We start from the raw sequence: 19,727 nt of genomic DNA on the forward strand, positions 1-19,727 counted from the left end.
GAAAATTAAAGGAGAAAGTAAATAATAACTACAAGCAAATTAAAATACAAATACAACTTACCAGAAACTGTGGGCTGCAATGAAATGGTTCTCAGAGGAAAATTTATTGCACTGACATTCCACATCACGAAAACAGAACAAATACAAATAAACAGCCTGATGCTACACCTCAAACATCTAAATAAAGAAGAGCAAGTCAAGCCTAAAGGCAAAAGAAGGGAGGAAATTATAAAAATCAGAGCAGAAATTAATGCAATAGAGACCAAGAAAACAAACCTAAGAATCAATGATTAAATACATGGTTCTTTGAAAGATTAAATAAAATTGATAAGACTCTAGCAAACATTATTTAAAAAGGAAAGAAATAGCTCAAATTCATGCAGTAAGGAATGAAAAAGACAAAATCACTCTGTGGAATTACAGAATATAATCAACATGTGTTATAAAAACCTCTGCTCTCATAGCTTTGGTAACACAGAAGAGATTGACAGAGTCCCAGAAACATATGAAGTACCAAAGCTAGGTCAAGAAGATGCAAAACGGCTGACTAACCGATTTTCTGTTAATGAAATTGAAAATATAATTAAGTCCTTACCTACAAAAAGAGCTCAGGTCCAGATGGATTCACTGTGCAATTCTACACGAAATATGAAGACTTAAAGCTTACACTCTTCAATGAAATTGAAAGGGAAGCAGTTCTTCCTGAATCATTTCTGGAAGCAAATATTACTCTAGAATAAAAACTTGAGAAAGACCCGACTAAAAAAGAGAACTACTGGCCAATCTCCCTAATGAACACAGATACAAATATCCTCAATAAAATATTGGCAAACAGGATACAGCAAATCATCAATAAAATTATACACCACAACCAAATAGGATTCATCCCAGGCATGCAGGGATGGTTCAACATACGTAAGTCAATAAATATAATCCACACTATCAATAAAACCAAAAGTAAGAATCACATGAGTATTTCTATAGATTCAAAAAATGCTTTTGATAAGTTACAACACTCATTCATGTTAAGAAAATTGGAATAGATGGTCTTCACTTCAATATGAAAAAAGTCCATCTATGACAAACCAACATCCAGCATCATAATAAATGGCCAGAAACTGAAGGTCTTTACCTTAAAATCAGACACAAGTCTAGGATGTCCCTTATCACTACTCCTTTTCAATATAGTACTGGAAATACTAGCCAGAGAAATTAAAGAAGAGGGCAAAACAAAAAAGGGATAAAGATAGGAAAAGAGTAAGTTAAATTATGCTTATTTGCAGAAGACATGGTAGTCTACATAGAAAACCCCCAAAACTCTCCATTGAAAGACTGATAGATATAATAAATAAATTAAACAATATAGCTGGATACAAAATCAACACTCAAACATCAAAAGCATTTCTATACACTAAAAACAAAATCACTGAGAATGAAATAAGATAAGCCACACCCTTCACATTAAAAAAATGAAGTACTTAGTAATTAATCTCATGGAAGTAGTAAAAGATCTATACAGGGGAAAGTATAATATGTAAAAGAAATTGAAGAGAATCTCAGAAAATGGAAATAAATAACTTATTCATGGATCGGAAGAATAAATATCGTGAAAATGGCCATTCTCCCATAAATATTATACAGATTTAATGCAATCTCAATGAAAATACCAACAACACACCTCATAGATCTAGAGAAATCAATCTTAAAATTCATCTGGGTCCAGAAGAGAGTAAGAATAGCAAAGGCAATTCTAAGCAGCAAAGGCAAGGCAGGAGGCATCACAATCCCTGATATGAAGTTGTACTATAAGGCTACTATAATAAATTCAACATGATACTGAAATAAGAACAGATCTGAAGATCAATGAAATAGGTTAGAAGATAAAACCACAACTACGAACCCACTAAACCACCTTATCTTTGATAAAGAGGTCAAATACTTTCAATGGAAAAATGACAGTCTATTTAATAAATGATGCTGGCAAAACTGGTCCTCCATATGCCGAAAGCTAAAACTATACTAATGCCTATCACTGTGTACTGAACTACAATTTACATGTATCAAAGATCTGAATATTAAAACAGAAACGTTAAATATGTTGCAAGACAAATTAGGCAAAAAAAAAAAAAAACTTGAAGATATATTGGTAGGTAGAGAATTCATGAACAGGTATCAAACTGTATGGGAAATACTTCCCAGAATCAATAGCTGGGATAATATCTTACTTAAATGTTTCTGCATGTCAAAAGAAGTCTCTAGCATAGTGAAAAGAAAACCCACATATAGGGAAAAAAATCTTAGTGACCTGTCCCTCAGATAAAGTATTTCTGTCTAAAACATATAAAGAAGTAAAAAAAAATCAGACCCCCAAAATTCAAATACCCAATACAAAAATGGCCATGTGAGAGGAATACACAGTTCTCAGTTGAAGAGATACAAATGCCAAATAAATGCATGAAAAAAATATTCATCATCATTACTCATTAGAGAAATGCAAATTAAAACAACTCTGAAATTCCATCTCACTCCCGAAAGAATGGCCAAGATCAAGAAATATACTAACCATAAATGCTGGAGAAAAGGACCAGAGAGAAATTAGTGCAATTGATACTAAGAATACAATAAAAACATTGTAGGAATTCAGAGTTGTTTCTTGAAAAAATAAATAAAATTAACAAACACCTAGCCCACCTTATAAGTAATAAAAAAGAAAGGAAGGAAAATCACAAATTTATGAAATGAGGAATGAAAGGAGTAAAATCACTAGAGATCCCATAGAAATTTAGATGATCATAAGTACCTACTTCGCAAACTACTCACCTAGGATAGAAAACAAAGAAGAAAGGGCAGATTCCTAGAAATGCATTAAATATAAAATTAAAATAATGATGATGTAATCATAATGAATAAATCAATAGCAGTTATTGAAATTGAAAATGTTACTAAAAACTTACAGACAAAGAAAACCATAAACCCTAATGGATTCATGGTTGAAATCTACAAGAAATTTAAAGAAAATTTAAAGCCAATATTTCTCAAATTCTTCAGTAAAATTGAAATGGAAGCAATTCTCCTTAACTCATTTCTGGAGGCAAGTATTACTCTTGATACCAAAAACATGGAACGACCCAACTAAAATCACAACTACTGGTAAATCTTCAAAATGAATAAAAAAATTAAAAAAATAAAATACTGGCAACAGATTTCAGCAAATCATCAAGAAGATTATACACCATAACCAAATGAAATTCATCTCAGGAGTGCAGAGGTGGTTCATCATAGACAAATCGGTGAACATAATTCACCATATCGCCAGAGTCAGAGAAGAAATCACATGATTTCTTCAATAATGCAGAAAAAGCTTTTTGATAAAAACCAAAACTCATTTGTTGTGAAAATCCTACAGAAACTCAGGATAGGATTATCTCTAACTCAATCTGATAAAAGGCATCAATAACAAATAAACAGTCAATGTCATGGTAAGTAAACCAAAACTGAAAGCTTTCACTTTAGAATCAGGAGCAAGAGAAGAATAGCCACTATAACCACTTCCTTGCAATATAGTTCCGGAAACACTACCCGGAGCAATTACTCAAGAGAGAGAAATAAAAAGAATGAAGATAAAAAAGAAAGAAGTCAAATTATTATTATATGCAGATGATATTCTATATGTAAGATGGCATTCTACATATAAGATCTCAAAAAAATCTACAAAAAGACTACTAGATTTAATAAGCAATCAGCAATGTAGCTAGATAAAATGTCGACAACCAATGTCAATAGCATTCCTGTACAGAAATAAAAACAAAACAAAACAAAACAAAAAGCTCATTGAGAAAGAAATTAGTGAAACAACACCTTTCAAAATAGCATACAAAAATATTTAGGAATCAATCTAGCAAAAGAAATAAAAGATCTATATATTGAGAATTATAGTAGTCTGAAAAAAAAGGAGTTTGAAAAAGTTATCAGCATTCAGAAATATTTCCCTTACTTATAGATAGGAAGAAAGAACATTTTGAAAATGGCATTCTCCCAAAACTCTTATACAGATTTAATGCAATTCTAATCAAAAATAAAATTAGCATCCTTCACAGATCGAGATAAAGTTTCCTAAAATTCAGTTAGAACCAGAAGAGACCTAGAACAGAATAGAAAAATTCTGGACAACAAAGGCAAGGCAGGAGGTATCACAATGATTGACTTGAATTTATAATACAAAGCTACTACAATAAAATCACCATGGCATGGTCAAAAATACAGACCTGTATATCAAAAGAATATGTTATTAGATGCAAACAGAAATATAAACACACTTCAATATTTCAATTTTGACAAAGAGAACAAGTATGTTCACTGGGAGAAAAATAGCCTCTTTAATAAATGGTGCTGGAAAAATTGCCTTTCCAAATGAAGAAAACTAAAATTACATGCCTGACTATCACCATGCACTAAGCTAAAGTCAAAATGAATCAAAAATCTCAACATTAGAACACAAACCCTAAATCTACTGGAAGACAAACAGGTTGAGTTCTTAAAGACGTAAGAGTAAGCAGAGTTCATGAACATGAAAAAATCGCAAGGGAAGTAATTCAAAAAACGAATAATTAGAAGCTCATCTTATTAAAAAAAAAGTTGAACTTCAAAAACAATCACAACAGAGAGAAAAGATAAACCACAGAATGCGGAAATAGTTTAGTTAATTGTCCCTCATATAAAGGACCTCTACCTGAGACACATAAAGTACTAAAAAATGTCTGGCCCCCCAAATTCAAAGACCTAGTGTGAAAATGTGAATCTGAGATGAATATAACTTCTCTGATGAACAAATGCAAGTGGAAAACCTATGAAAAAATGTTCAATATCATTTGTTATTTGAGAAATACAATTGTAAACAGTACTGTGATTCCATCTAACTCTAGCAAGAATAACTATTATCAAGAAATCAATCAATAACAATGTCATTGAGGTAGTGTGGAAAATGGAACATTTCTCCATTGTTTGTGGTTGAGCTGAATCACACAACCACTTTGGAAATCAATGTGGACATTCCTCTAAAACTAGGATTGGAGGTCCCATTAGACCTAAATGTTCCCAGGATGGATATTTTCCCAAAGGACTGAAAGCATACCACAAAGATTTATGTGCACTCATGTTTATAGTAGCACATTTTATATTTGCAAAATCTTTGAAACAATCCAAATGCTAATTAACTGCAGAATGGATCAAAAAGATGTGGTACTTTTAACAGTGGTTTAGTACTCCAACAACAAAGAAAGATAAAGTCAAGACTTTTTAGGTAAATTATTGTAAGTTCAGAACTTAACCATAAGGGAAATAAATCAGATTCACATGTGTAAGCATCTAATTGTCTCCATAGTGTAAAAAATGGAAATAGTAAATAAGATCCAACATTTATAATAGATATTGTGAAAGTGAATGGTGAAGACATTGCTCAAAAGGAAAGAACAACTTGGATGGGTTAAAGGAGAGAAAAAAGAAAATAAAAGACTATGTACATATTATATATATTACATATATGATAAATAAGATAATTATACTACTAATCTCTAACAGTTCCTCAAAAATAATTCTTTGTTTACATTGATAATCATTGATGTCTACATCTTATAAAGTGAGCAAATACTGTGAAGATAACAATATGAAATATATTAGCCATTGTTAATTTCTTATTATCTTGTTTTAAAATTTTGTATCATTGGTTATATTATTTTTTAAATAAAAAATAATTATCTCAGAAAAGAAATATCAAAACTATGTCTCAGTGTATCTGACCTTCAAATAGAAGTAATTATAATAGAGAATATTCAATATATGGAATCATATTTTGAAGATAATGACATATACACTTATTTAACAAGGTATCTCCTTCAAAATATCAAAGTTATAGGCCTAAGATATTTCTCTAGGCCCTGTAAATCTCCATTTTTATTGGCATTCTTTTTTCTGATTGCTTCTCTAAAAAGGGGGGGGATTGTGTATTAACCTAATAGGTTGGGCCTCTGAGTGATAGGAAAGCTAAATTTGTATCATTTTACTTTTTCATTTTTCTATTTTTTTATATTTGTATCACTATGTATATAGTTTTTCTGATCCATTAAAAATACTTGGTAGATATAATGTGTCAAATATGTCTTACCCACACACAATTGCATATAAATATGATATGCATATTTATTTAAACAGAATTCTTTCATCACTTATATAAGCATTGTACTAATTTATGTGCTGTTGCTGACCCCACTTTATAGACAATTTTGAGACTCAAAAGAATTACTTTACCATACCTACTAACCCAGAATTTAAACTATCTGCATCCCGAAGCCCAAGTTATGTAAAATATTTCATGAGTTATGAGAGCAAGCAATTTATGCCTTTTGCTATGCAACCCAAATAAGTACATTTAAAATTATATGTTGAGCAACTTGACTAAGAAATTATTTACTCTCAATATTTAATTATGACATTATTAAAAATTAAAATTAGATTCACAGGGATTTGAGTCAATAGTTTGTCAATATGTACAAATTATTTGACATTTCCAAGAAGAGCTAATATGAATAAACTTTAAAGAAATCTTTGCACAAAATAACAGTGCTATAATTTTAAGCAATTTGTTTTACATTGCAAGTATTTTTATCTTTTCTCATTAGGATACAGATACCATACAACTCTACTACTAAAGCTCTCCTTTACAGTTCCTTGGTTATTGTGCTTTGAAAAACCAATGTTGAACCAATTTTCATCTTGGTTCTTCAAATATCTTGAATACTTTTACTCACTCTTAGAATCTTGTCTCCTGAATCATGAGATATTTGTGGCATAGTTATTCCTGATTTGGATGTGTTCCCCAAAGCACTGAAAAAGTAATTCCTAATTCAACAGTGTTCAAAGATGAGTCCTAACAAGACATGGTTAGTTCCCGTGTCTCTGCCCTCATTATAAGGTTAATGTCATTATTGCTTGAGTAGGTTTATTAGAATAGGTTTCAATAAACCTGACTTTGGCATAGTCTTACTATCTCCCTCTCATTTTATCTTTTTCTGCTGTAGAATGATTCAGCAAGAAGGTCCTTACCACATGTCAGCAGATGCATGTTACAGCCAAATCTTAAAAACATTGAGCCAGACAAATTTGTATTCCTTATAAATTACTAAGCACACAGTATTTTGTTATATAAGCAAAAGATAGACTAAGACATTGTTATTGTATGTTCATTTTCAAAGCAATAGCCAACTATTTCCAAAAAAACAGGAATGCCCAATTAACAGATGACATAATTCAGCTGAGCACAAATCAGAAGAACTGCACAGCTTAGCCCAACCCAATTTTATAATGCTGGTAATTGTAAATTAAATTAATAATTGTGAAGCTAAACTAGTAAATTTTGGAGTGACTTTCTCAAATAAAAGACCACTGATAAAATATTGTTTTATTTTTAAAACTATTTTATTACTCTTTTAACAAATGGGCCCAGGGATACAGGATAGGGAAGGAGAAAGTGGGGAAGTGAGGCTCCTGTTCCACAAGCCTCCCTCCCACAAAGTGATATAATGTTTTTCATGATTCTCTTTTCTAAACAATTGAGTTCTTACTGAATATTTCTGTAAATGTGTCATTAATTAAGAGAGAATACAAAAAGTATAAAGTACATTTCCTGCTCTCCAGATACTTACAGTCCCTGTAGGTAAGACATGAATGACAAATCTGGCAAAATCATATACAGTACAAATCACACAATAGTATAAAATCAGTGCTTCTGTGTAGAATTAGTTTAAGTAATTAATGAGACAGTCTTATTCTTCCATGCTTCTTGATTTTTACTTAATGAAACTACTAGAGATAGTAGAACATTCTTATTCTTCTTCCATAGAATTAAATTAAGAAAACTAGATTTGTAGCGGGTGGTCGGAGGAAAAGAAAGTAAGAATGAATGAAATCTCTCTTTGTTCCCAACATAGACCACTTCACTGGACTGAATTTACATTTACTTAGATAAAGATTTTGAGATTCACAGATGTGCTGCCATATGAGGAATAAATAGGAGGGGGAGATATTTCCATCAGTGAACATGCTATGTCAGAATTTAATCTTTTAACAACTCACACATTAGCAAGATGTTATCAGTGGTCACTAATATGATAAAGCAATTTCTGCAACAGCCAACTTAGAGAAGCACATGAGATTTTGAATCAACCAGATCAGGCTTCAAATTAAATGCATTCCATTTTCTCACTCTGTAATTTGGGGGCAGTTAACTTACTTTTAGTTCAGAGTCCCTACTACTAAAATGTAGTTCTATACAGGAAATATTGAGTGTAATCCAAAGTTTTATTTTTTAAAAGCTCAGTCCCTAAATTAGCATTATTGGGAGGTAGTGGAAACTGAGAGATGTAGCCTTATAGGTAGAATTTAGGTCATTGCATATGTGCATTCAAAGGAGATTGTGGTATCTTTTTTCTTTGATTTTGCTTCCTGGTTTATAATGTGAGCTCTATTATATATATATATATATATATATATATATATATTCCCTGTCCTTAATATCTAATGTCTTTGCCAAAATCCCAAACAATGGAACTACCCAGGGTTGCGTGGTAACTTTCAAAGCCATATGAATAAAAAACTTCCTTTTCTGTTAATCACCTCAGTAATTTTAAAGTTATGCAATTTTACTAATACAAGGGTAAATAATAGCATCTATATTACAGGTTTACTGCGAGAGTAAAAGACAGACATACATTCACACACACAAACACACAAGCAGGGGGGTAAGAGGAAGAAAGAGACACATATCAATAATTGGAGCAATTTTAGTGCTTGAAAATATAATGAATACTATATTTCTTTGTTATTATGGATGATTTTCCTTACAATTAGAAATACAAACTGTATCACTGAGATAGAATATTGCAGATGGGATTTTGAACAATTTACGTCTAAAAAATAAGTTCAAAGTGATTTTTTTCACTGACTCAAAAAACAATCAGATTTGACTCAATTTCATTTAGTATTCAGAATGCTTTGAAAGTTACATCTCATCTCTGTCACCATTTTTTCCTTCTTTTACCTGAAAATAATGAACCATTCTTCTGGAGTTATTTTTGTTTTTCAGCTTTCCCAAGTTGAGAGACTCAAATTTGAAGTATACAGAAATGGAAGAAAATCTACTGTGGTCAATTATGCATTTGGCATATGAACTGTGGGAAATCTTCAAAAGCGTACTTGGTCTCTCTAAAATTACTTTCTGTTACATAAACAGAAAGTGGTATCAACTGATACACTTGATTGTGACTTACAATTCTCTAGGTAGTATCAGCCCATTTCCAGTTTTGTACTTTATGAGTTATTGGCTAGGGGTAGGATAATAAGCCATTTATTTCACACTATCCCCTTAAGAAAACACTAACAGAAGATGCTAAGTTTGACTACTTTCTCTGTAATGGATTTATCCATTTCTTTATACTTTTTTGCTTTATTTTTTTTTCTGAAAAATATTACCCTTTTTAAACAATCTTATCTCTAGTCATTCTCTCTCTCTCTTTTTTTTAAATTTGGGGTGCCATTTGTTGAGTAGTTATTTCTACTCTTATTTGCAGGAGACACAGGATTTATAACATCTACTCAACTGAATTGAGAAGTGCTTTGTTGGTTTTTTAATGAAAAAATATCATAAAGATTGATTGGAAGAACTCTCTTATTTATGCTTCATTTCTCAAATTCTGACCGATTTCCCCCATTTGCTTGTGTTGTCACTTCCTCTTTTTTCTAATGTACTAGTTCTTCAGCCAACTTCTTGCAATGGCATTTTAGAGAAAGATATAGAAATATTAATACATAAACTTTATTATATTTCATATTTTTTTGGTATTGGTGATTGAAATCACAATCTCATGCTTGCCAGGCAGACTCTGTGCCTGAGCTACATTCCAGGTCAGATTTCATATTTTTTGTGCTTTGTTTACACATTCTTGATTTGCATATTTCAGAAAACACAGTTGTAAGAATGGAAACTATCCCCAAATGTCTGAGTGGGGTTCTGTGAAATTATTTATTTTTAATTGATGTATACTGATGACATCGGTTAAACTTTGAGCTCTACCATTGCCTATTTTACTCTTACTACTTGTCTTGTGTTAGCCCTAATATTCTTGGATGCTCACAGCCATCTTTGAGTGCTCTTTCTGTCTTCTGCTAGCTGGAGGGACAAAAGACATGCATAGAAAAAAATGAGCATCATGTATATCTGGCTGCATTCTATGTAAACATATATGCTTAGATATCATTCATTATTTTTCTTTACTGAAATATTTTTTTCCTTTCAGTAAAGATAACTTACTGGTATGGTATAAATAATTTAAAATGTGAAGTTCTAAATTGGAAATTAGTCAATCATTTTGTTTTTTTTTTTTTTCTGAGAATGTGTCAATTAACAAGAAGAGAAAACAAATATACAATGCCTAACACTACTAAGTACATAATTTTTATTATTTAACTTAGTCCTCATAGCAACTTAATGAGATATGTAGCTTTATATTATTATTATCCCAAATTTGTGGATTAGAAATCTAAGGTTAAAAGTGATTCCAAAAAATACCTAAGAGAAAATTGTAAATAACAGAAATGTGAGTTACTCCCATTCCACTTGATTTCAATCAGATCTCAGAAAAATTATGAATGTGGGTAAATCAAATATATTCCCATTCAACAGCTGCTATTTAAAAATTAAATTTAATAATTTATTAACAAGTAGTGATCATAAATATTAATAGAATTTTCCTGTGATATATCAAAGCATGCATTCTGTGTTTACTGATCAAATCAGGGCCGATGACATTTCACTATTTTATCATCTCTTTTGTGTTTGGAGACTATGCTTCTCTCTTATAGATCTTCATAAAATATAAAATAGATTCTTATAAACTATAGTGTTCCGACTGTGCTGTGGAACACCAGAATTTATTTCTTCTATCTAGATATATTCTGATACCTACTTTCCATCCTGCTTTTATACTCTCTTTATTTATTATCTGCTAAACACTATTGTATATTCCAGTTGCCTTTAGATTCCATATATAAAAGAGAATATGGGATATTTATCTTTCTCTGTGTGGCTTACTTTACTTAGAATAATAACTCTGAATTTCTTCCAGCTTTCTGCAAGTGACAACTTCATTTTTCTTTTTATCTGAATTATATATATATATATATATATATATATATATAGAGAGAGAGAGAGAGAGAGAGAGAGAGAGAAATAGACACACAGAAAGATAGATGAGCGATTAGCTTACATCCATCACCAGGAACCAGATTCATGGAAAACATTTTTTAGAAACACAAAGAGGAAGATGATCTTGAGAAGATCACATTTATTTTACAATCAGTTTCTATTTTTAAACTATATGCATAATGAAATGATTATGCAATTCACAATAATACAGAGCCTGTTATTTTCCTGCATGTGGATGGACTCATTTTTAGGTGATAGAAGAAAGTGAACCCCAAAGAATTTTGCTTATGTCCAGTAGAGTCCGGAATCTTACTTTGGTTACAGCTACTTTGAAAAACCCTACTGCACAAAGACAATATTGATAATGAAAGGAGACTTTTTGATATTTTGTGACAATCATATTCTGTCATGAGTTCATCCCAGAACATATGGAAATTTGAAAATGTCTTGAATACAATTCAAGGTTACTATTATTTGCAGTCTCAATCTCCTGGCCTTCTGTTTGTAAGGACAAAGTCGATTCACTCGTGTATTCACAAACGGGTTGGAAATTCACTAATTCCAAGTTTAGAGATATTCTGTGGATGAGAAGTAATCCTCAATCTCTTTAAAAAGCTGAAATAGTGATCATGCACTAGTTTGGAGAAGAGGACACTGAATAAATCTTTTTTCAAAAATCTCTGCTACTGTTCGAAATAGGTAATAAGTTCCAGTATTTACTTGACACCTCACCATTGCAGTTTGTTTAAACACAGGGAGTTTATCAGCTGATTTGAACACAGTTGTTAATCTACCATCAAGTGGGAGATTTTGAGTTTATTAAGTGTATGGAATAAGTTAAATGAGCAGGCAAGTTTTGCAATTCATTTTGTGTCATTGAAATATGCTGCTAGTGTAACTGTTTTTCAAATACAATCTCTGGAGTGACTCTTCCATCTGAAATCTCTGTCCAGTGTTCTATATTTAGAAAGTCATCTCACTAATATGTATAAGAGAAGGATGTTTGCTCTGCATCCAGTTTGAATACTGCTGTAGCAGTGGTAATATTTGACAACAAAATGCATATAATTTATCCTTATACATGTACTCCTGAAAAATAGATTGCACAAAAGAAGCATTATTTGCATTTTCAAAATGAGTAGACTTGTAACGCAATCATACATTACAGCAACTTATTGATTCCGTCTAAAAACGGTGCCCTAACATCTGCTATTTCATCAAATTATCTAGTTTTGGTGTTTGTGAAAAGAGGGACACATGCAATTTTTTAACTGCAATATCTTTTAAAGTTCATGACAAATGTCTTTAGTAGCAAACAGAATCAACATGTCTTCATAGTGAAGAGCTTTGTATTTTACCATTGCAGTTAGCTAATAATAATGACAACCTTGTGCAGACACATTTGATAAAGTGGTGTTTGCCAATAATTGATTTGTTCTTTTTATTCATATTTTTATTCTATTGAAAAGTTCCATGCTTTTCTTTTGATACACAATGTTTCACCTCCAGGTGACAAAGCACTATTTTCATTGGAATATTATCCCACCAAAATTCCATAGCTGAATTTTCTGTTAGAAAGTGGTAACTGGTTGGAACAGGGTGGTCAATAAGAGTATGAACTGCAAGGCTGTATTTCTGCCCCTGCTTGCTCCCCCGTTCTCCTATCTGAATGCTATAAGATTATTATATAAATCTGAGTTAGATAGATATTAATATATAGTCAAGGAGGCTTTGGATTCTTAAAAACATCAAAATCATGTGTGGGGGTAAATGTGAAGAGAGACCGGCCTCAAGATGAACACACAATATCTAGGTGTTATCCCTTGTATGTAGTCGTCTCTGGAAAGCATTTTGTGTTTCTAGGTAGAGCTTTTCTGAGGTTGCTAGGTCAGGGATGTGTGACTAGTGATTAAGGATATGTTATAACGTAATCCACTTGTTTAAAATAGCTATAGGTATGGATAATAATGCTGACCTGTGTGAGTGGAACAAACCAATGGATCTTGAATGAAATAAAAGGGGAAAGGAAGCTCAATGTGGGTTCTTTGCTGCTTACTGCCTACCAATCCATGAATTGTTTGTTCTTTTCCATGCTCTTTTGCCATATCATTATACTTTGGAGTCAGGATATGATCAACTGAAACTACTAAGAACTGTGAGCTAAAATAAATCTTTCATCATTTAACTTGTAGGTATCAGATATTGTGTCTCTGCAATGAAAAAAGAAGGTCAGCTTTTCGTCCTAGGAGTAGAGTTATTGTTATGATACTACCAGGCCCTGTGATTCAGAAGTGTTTCAGAGTTGATGACTGAAGACCAGCCCTGGAATGCTGTAAGTGGAGCATAATGGCGTGTTCTGCTCTGTACTCAGAAGACCACAATTCTGAAAGCAGTGCAGCTAGTACAAACTACGCCAAATATGAATTGTAAAAACTCACTTTCAATTAGGAACAGGGACTTCATAGGCTGTTGGATTCCAGACCATGTGTGTTATGCTGTGGAAGAAAATTTGTCTGTATTTTGCTCAGATCCAGAAGCTTTACTTAAGACTGAAATTAAGGGCAGTAGACTAATAAATCTGCTGGAAGGAATTTCAAGGCAGTCTAATATTAAAATGATGTCATGGATTCCATTTGGGCTTTTAGCTAGTTCTACTTTGAGGATCCAGGAGCAAGCAGTCCAGCAGAATAATTTAAAAAAGTTTTGATTTGGAGCAGAAAGGAAGCACTGGTAAATTTGTGGCCTGCGAAGATGGAGCAAGGGAGACCATGTGTGAGGAAAAGGAACAGGAAACTGTTAAAGACAGCTTGAGGGCATAAAAACAGCCAGTAGTACTCTACCCTTTGGAGCCTCAAAATTGTCAAAATGAAAGATTGGCTTGAGAATACAACACCAAGACACAATGTTCCAGAATGACAGCAGCATAGACAACATATTCCTCAAGATTGGATTCACAATGTTCAGCAATCCAGACACTTGACACCTATAGGCAAGAGAGACAGAAGCCTGGCTTTATGCTCCAACTTGCAGCAGATCCTCACATCATTCACATGGTGCCAGTTCTAGGCACATGAATAATGCAAGAGTTGTAAGTTCAGAAAGGTTTCCACTTAGATTTCAGAAGAAGGATTTCAAGGCCAGGAAGTGTGTCTTGACAGGGCAGTGTAAGAGGCTGTGAGTATGAAGTGAATGTGCAAGTTTTGAAAGCCAGGAACATGGAAAGTGTGAGTAAATATGTAAAAATTAATCAATGTCAACCCAAGATAGAAGTCATGAGGACATGACTGAATGTGCCATAGGGGCAGAGGCTGCCAACTCCTTCAAAAGTTGGACAGATTTACATACATGCTGGATGTGAAAATAAAGAACTTACCATTTGCCTTGCTGGAGTATGATTTTTCATTTGTCTCAATCCCTTCTATATTCCTATTTGTACCTTTTACAATGAGAATGTTTATCTTGTGCTATGGTATGCTGAAAACGATTACCTTTTCATTCCTACAAGGGCTTCCAACCAAAATTTTGCCTTAAACCTCAGATAACTTGGAATTGGACTTTTGAGCAATGATGAGAATATTAGGATTTTGGAAATCTTAGAGCTGTAATAAATGCATTTCGCATGAAGGGACATGCATGCATATTTTGGAGGACAGGTCTGGGGTTGAATGCTATGGCTTATACCTAGACATCCCAAAAAACCAAATGAACTCATGAATGGAGCTTTTATAAGTGACTGGATCTAGGATGTGTGAATAGGAATTAATGGTACTTAGAAACTAAATTAGTCCACTGATTGGTTGAAAATAATTCAAAGTGGATAATGGGAAGGCCTACCATGGGTATGGGTGACATCACCCATAAAGTTGGTACCCTGAGTAGAACAAAAGGGAAAGGGAGGTTCAGTATTGCTGCTTTGCTACTTACTCCCTGTCATGAACTGCTGTTCCTTTGCCAAGACTTTCTTCTGTGCCCCTCAGCCTTGGGGCCAGCTGGCTATTGACTCAAGCTTCTACAAACTCTGAACTAAAAGAAACCTTTCCTCCTTCAACTTGTGGGTGTTGAGTGTTTGCCTCAGTGATTATAATAATAAGATGCCAAGCCTATGAAATAGAGGCTTGAAAGTATAGTGTAATTACCATCTCCTTCCAGTCAGTCCAGATAGGCCCCAGATGCGTGCATGAGTGACCAGGCCATTTGGACACATATTCCTTTCCCTTAGGAGAATATCTTTGTTTTTACGTATAGTCTTTCTATGTGACTATTTCTGTGTTGGATAAATATTAGTTTACTGACTATGCTTATAATCCTATGGGTTAACTGTAGTTCAAATCACAGTGTACCGGTGATATAGATTTTGCTATAGAAATTACCACTGACCAAGAATTTTATGGCCTCCCAGTATGTCTTCTTCTTATTTTTTTTTTTTTTTTGTCTTTTTCGTTTTTATCAGTACCAGGGATCGAACTCACGACTGCCTGCTTGCAAGGCAAGTGCTTATGTCACTGAGCTAAATCACCAGCCCCTATGTCTTCTTATTATTGCCAATAAAAGTCTTATCACTTCCTCCTTTGGATTGTGGCATCATTCTTTATTGTGAGATCACAAGTTTCACACATATGACTTCTAACAGGTTAATAGTTATTTTTTCTTCATTAAAATGATCAGCTTTCTTCTACCATGCTCTTTAATTATACCATTTGTACCTTACATCCAGTCAACCATGGACTGAAATTGTGAGCCTAAATGAGTTTCTCCTCCTGTGGGTGAAAATTCTCTCCCAATGATGAGAAAATGACTAAGCATGTTTCCAAACACCTTAGTGATATGGTTTTTCTGAAAATGTTTCTTAAGTTTTTCCTTGCATAAATGTCCTTAGCTCTTTTCTGTCTATGTAAATCAATCCTATCCTTTTTCAATATTTTGCAAATATTTTAAATTTCATTTTAAAATTATGTATGTATAAATACATATATATGCAAAGTGACAAGCTTTTATTTTAATCTGACCATATGATTTAGTGCTTCAATGAAAACTTTTTCAGGTATCTGGTCCCATGTTTACCTCAATCATTTCCATTTTATTTTACTTTTTGCAATTAGAAATTTTGCAGCACATACACATAGGCTTTACTATATTTTGTTTTATTGTATGGTACCTGACTCATCAAAAGAAAGCTTGTTTTTACTTTTCTGGGAACTAATATTTCTAAATTTCAGAAAAATAACATTAAATAAATACGCAGTGATAGATTGGTTAATAATCTATCTTACATAATATCAAAGTGTTCATTTGTTTAAGATGCTTCAAAATATAAAGGAAAGTAAACTTGAAAAGTAGTCAAATAAAGCCTTTACTATAATAGATAGACTTTATTTTTAAATGTTAAAGTATTTATTGCCAAGTAAACATTACCAAATTACCACAAACTATTTAACAGAGCCTACTGAATATATCACATTTTAAATTTAAAAACACTGAATGAGTGGAAACAATAAAACTGAATAAATACTTTAAAGTTAAACTAGTAGCTGACATTTTACTTCATCCAAGCATTCACATTGGCTTGGAAAGCTTTTCCCCACAAAATCCTACTCTTCTCAAATTGTAGTGTTCAGATGAATGTATAAGCAGAGTTACTATTATAACACATTAATATTCACACAGTGGCATGGCTGCACTATTTATTTATTGCTGCAAAACCACTGAAATAAAAAAACACTATTTAATAGACAAAATAAAACATATATTTACCTTTCCTAGAAGTCTTCATTCACCCCTATTGTAAACTTTTGTAATGAGATTACACACTGTATAGCCTCTTCTTTTCAAGGCTTTGTGAAACATGTGGAGTTGAATCTTTATGAATTTGGACATAAAAATTATAGTTTGCTAGACACTAAAACAATTCTGCTGCTGTCACTATGTCTGCTTTCTGTGGGAGTTCTCTTGGAAGTTGTAAAGAAAACTGATCAAATATTTGGCTTATAAATAATTTTGGATAAACAACATGACACAGTATCAGTTGGTTTATATTTATGATGAAAGACATAAAAGAGAATTTCAGATAAACTTCGTCAGGGTTCCAACATTCTCTGTGGTTCTATAGCTTATTCAACTGATTTATCTTCATTACATAAATATTTCTTTCTCTCAGAAGGGTTCACATATTAAATAATGTGCTGTAAGCAGAAATAGAGATGGAAATTCAAGTCCAGCAAGTTAAAGGGAGGATTCACACCTGGATGCCAAATGCAAAACTGGTAATTTTGAAGTTATTTATCAAAGAATTACCTAGACAATAAATATTTAAAACAATGACTGACAATCTTAGTGAGCCTGAATTTGGGGAGAGAGCTTTCATATGATTGTCTTCCTTTATCTAGGTCTTCATAAATTAATGCATTGTTGGTCTGACAACCCTAACATTTTTTTGTGTAAGGAAAGTAGTTTTACAAATTTAAGTAACATTATTTTAAAAATATTTAACTTTTTGTACTCTGCACTGGTGACCACAATTTTAAAATTCATTCTTTTATTTTGTTTAATTTTATGTTGTAAATTATACATGATACCATATGTTTTGATTACAAGTGCAAACATATTAGTTTCAAGAACACATGGAAGATGTATATGACAATAGTCAAAAAGAAAGTCACAATTTAGGTAATACCACAATGTAATTAATCATTAAATAAATTTTGGTTTTTATCTATTTTCAGACATAATTTAAGGTTGCGGACTTTTTTGAGAAACAGAGACAGAGGCAGAGGCAAAGACAGAGGCAGAGAGAGAGAGAGAGAGAGAGAGAGAGAGAGAGAGAGAGAGACAGAGAGAGAATATGACATACAGAGAGACAAGCAGAGATAGAGAGACAGAGAGAAATAACTTGAAAGCCACAAAAAAAGTCCTTCTCAGGATTGTACTCTACTATAGGATTTTTCCAGGAAATATAATATTTTATACTCAGAAAATTGAGTTAGGTAAGTTATTTTAAGTACAAAAATCTAATGTTTTATCTTATCATCATGTTCAACACCATAGCCCAGTAAATATAGATTTTATGTAATTGTAGGTTTCAGATTGTGTTGAACTTTGAACTTTTTTCAGCTTCCCTTAAACTCTCGAACAATTGTTACTTTCCACCTCACAGCATTAAAGCAAAAGATACAATAAATTAAAGAATGTTCTCCATCACGCTAGACCAATTAAAAATTCCCCAGAAATATTTAAAACAAAATAAAAAGCTACTGTACTTGGCACTTCATGTTCTTTAGAAACTAAAACTTGTGTGTGGAAGTGCGTGCGTGTGTGTGTGTGTGTGTGTGTACATATGTTTACACTGAGAGAGTGTAATGTAAGTGAGAAATGGTGAAAAATTCAGGGGGTAACAAGACCTGGATATGATGGAAGGTCAATGACATTACTTCCCTTCTAGTTTTATCAAATATCTTCATAGTAAAATACACCTTTTCAGGAGGCACTGACAGATGGAATAAGGCAAAACAATTCACCATACCTGTGAATTCTCCACAGTGCCAGATGGACCAATTTAGAGGCTGTGAAGAAATGTCAGTTATTATTAAGGAAATTCCTTTGAGATCAATAAGCAGATTGCTTTGCAAATACTTTCTCTGCTGGGGCTCTGATAATGTACTGTAAGCTGAACTTGTGACCATCATTCATTAACTCTGGGTGGTAGTGGATCATTTTGTGCAATACAGCTCCAACTAGTACTGATGATATATTGAATGATTCCATGAACCTATGAAATTTATCTGAAATATAACCGGTAGGCATTTTGTAGCTCTTCTTTCCTGAGGATTAATGTGTTAGCATTTGTAATACACACTGATGAAAAAAATTGCTATAATAAATAATAGCCATTATTCTGTGTGGTCTGAACAGCAGCAGATCCATTATTGGGAAAGAGGATAAAGGACTATGATATCAAGTCAGATGCTGGCTCTCATTCCAGGCATGCACCCATGGTACCATCCCCTGAAGTGAGTGAGTTGCCCTTAAAATGTGTTGAAGTTCAGTAAACTATACCTGAAAGGAGGAATTGATTAAAAGAAAGCAGTGTGTTTTTGTAGCCTGATAAACTTGCAAGTATGTGAAGAGTTAAAAATCTCTAGTCATCTTGGAAGTCATCTTGGAAGGATTGTGAGGCGTGCAGGGACTGGAAATCTTCACCCAGTAACCACCACACCCAGGAACCATCTCTAAAGCCTCAACGGACCATGAGTCTGCACTCAGTGACCCTCAGTCATCTGGGAAATGTCAGTTTGGCCTCTGGGAACTGGGAGTCTTCCCCCAGTAACCTACTAACACCAGGAAACCATCTCTGAGGCTCACAGCAACCAGGAATTTTCCCCCATGACCTACAGTCATCTGAGAACCATTAAGGAGACCTACAGGAACTGGGAGTTCACACCCAGTGATTCACATTTACCTAGGAAACTTTGCTGAGTCT

This window comes from Cavia porcellus, unplaced genomic scaffold (assembly GCF_034190915.1).
Source record: "Cavia porcellus strain 051 isolate PalLab524CR breed Dunkin Hartley unplaced genomic scaffold, mCavPor4.1 scaffold_3, whole genome shotgun sequence".
NCBI classification, from domain to species: Eukaryota; Metazoa; Chordata; class Mammalia; order Rodentia; family Caviidae; genus Cavia; species Cavia porcellus.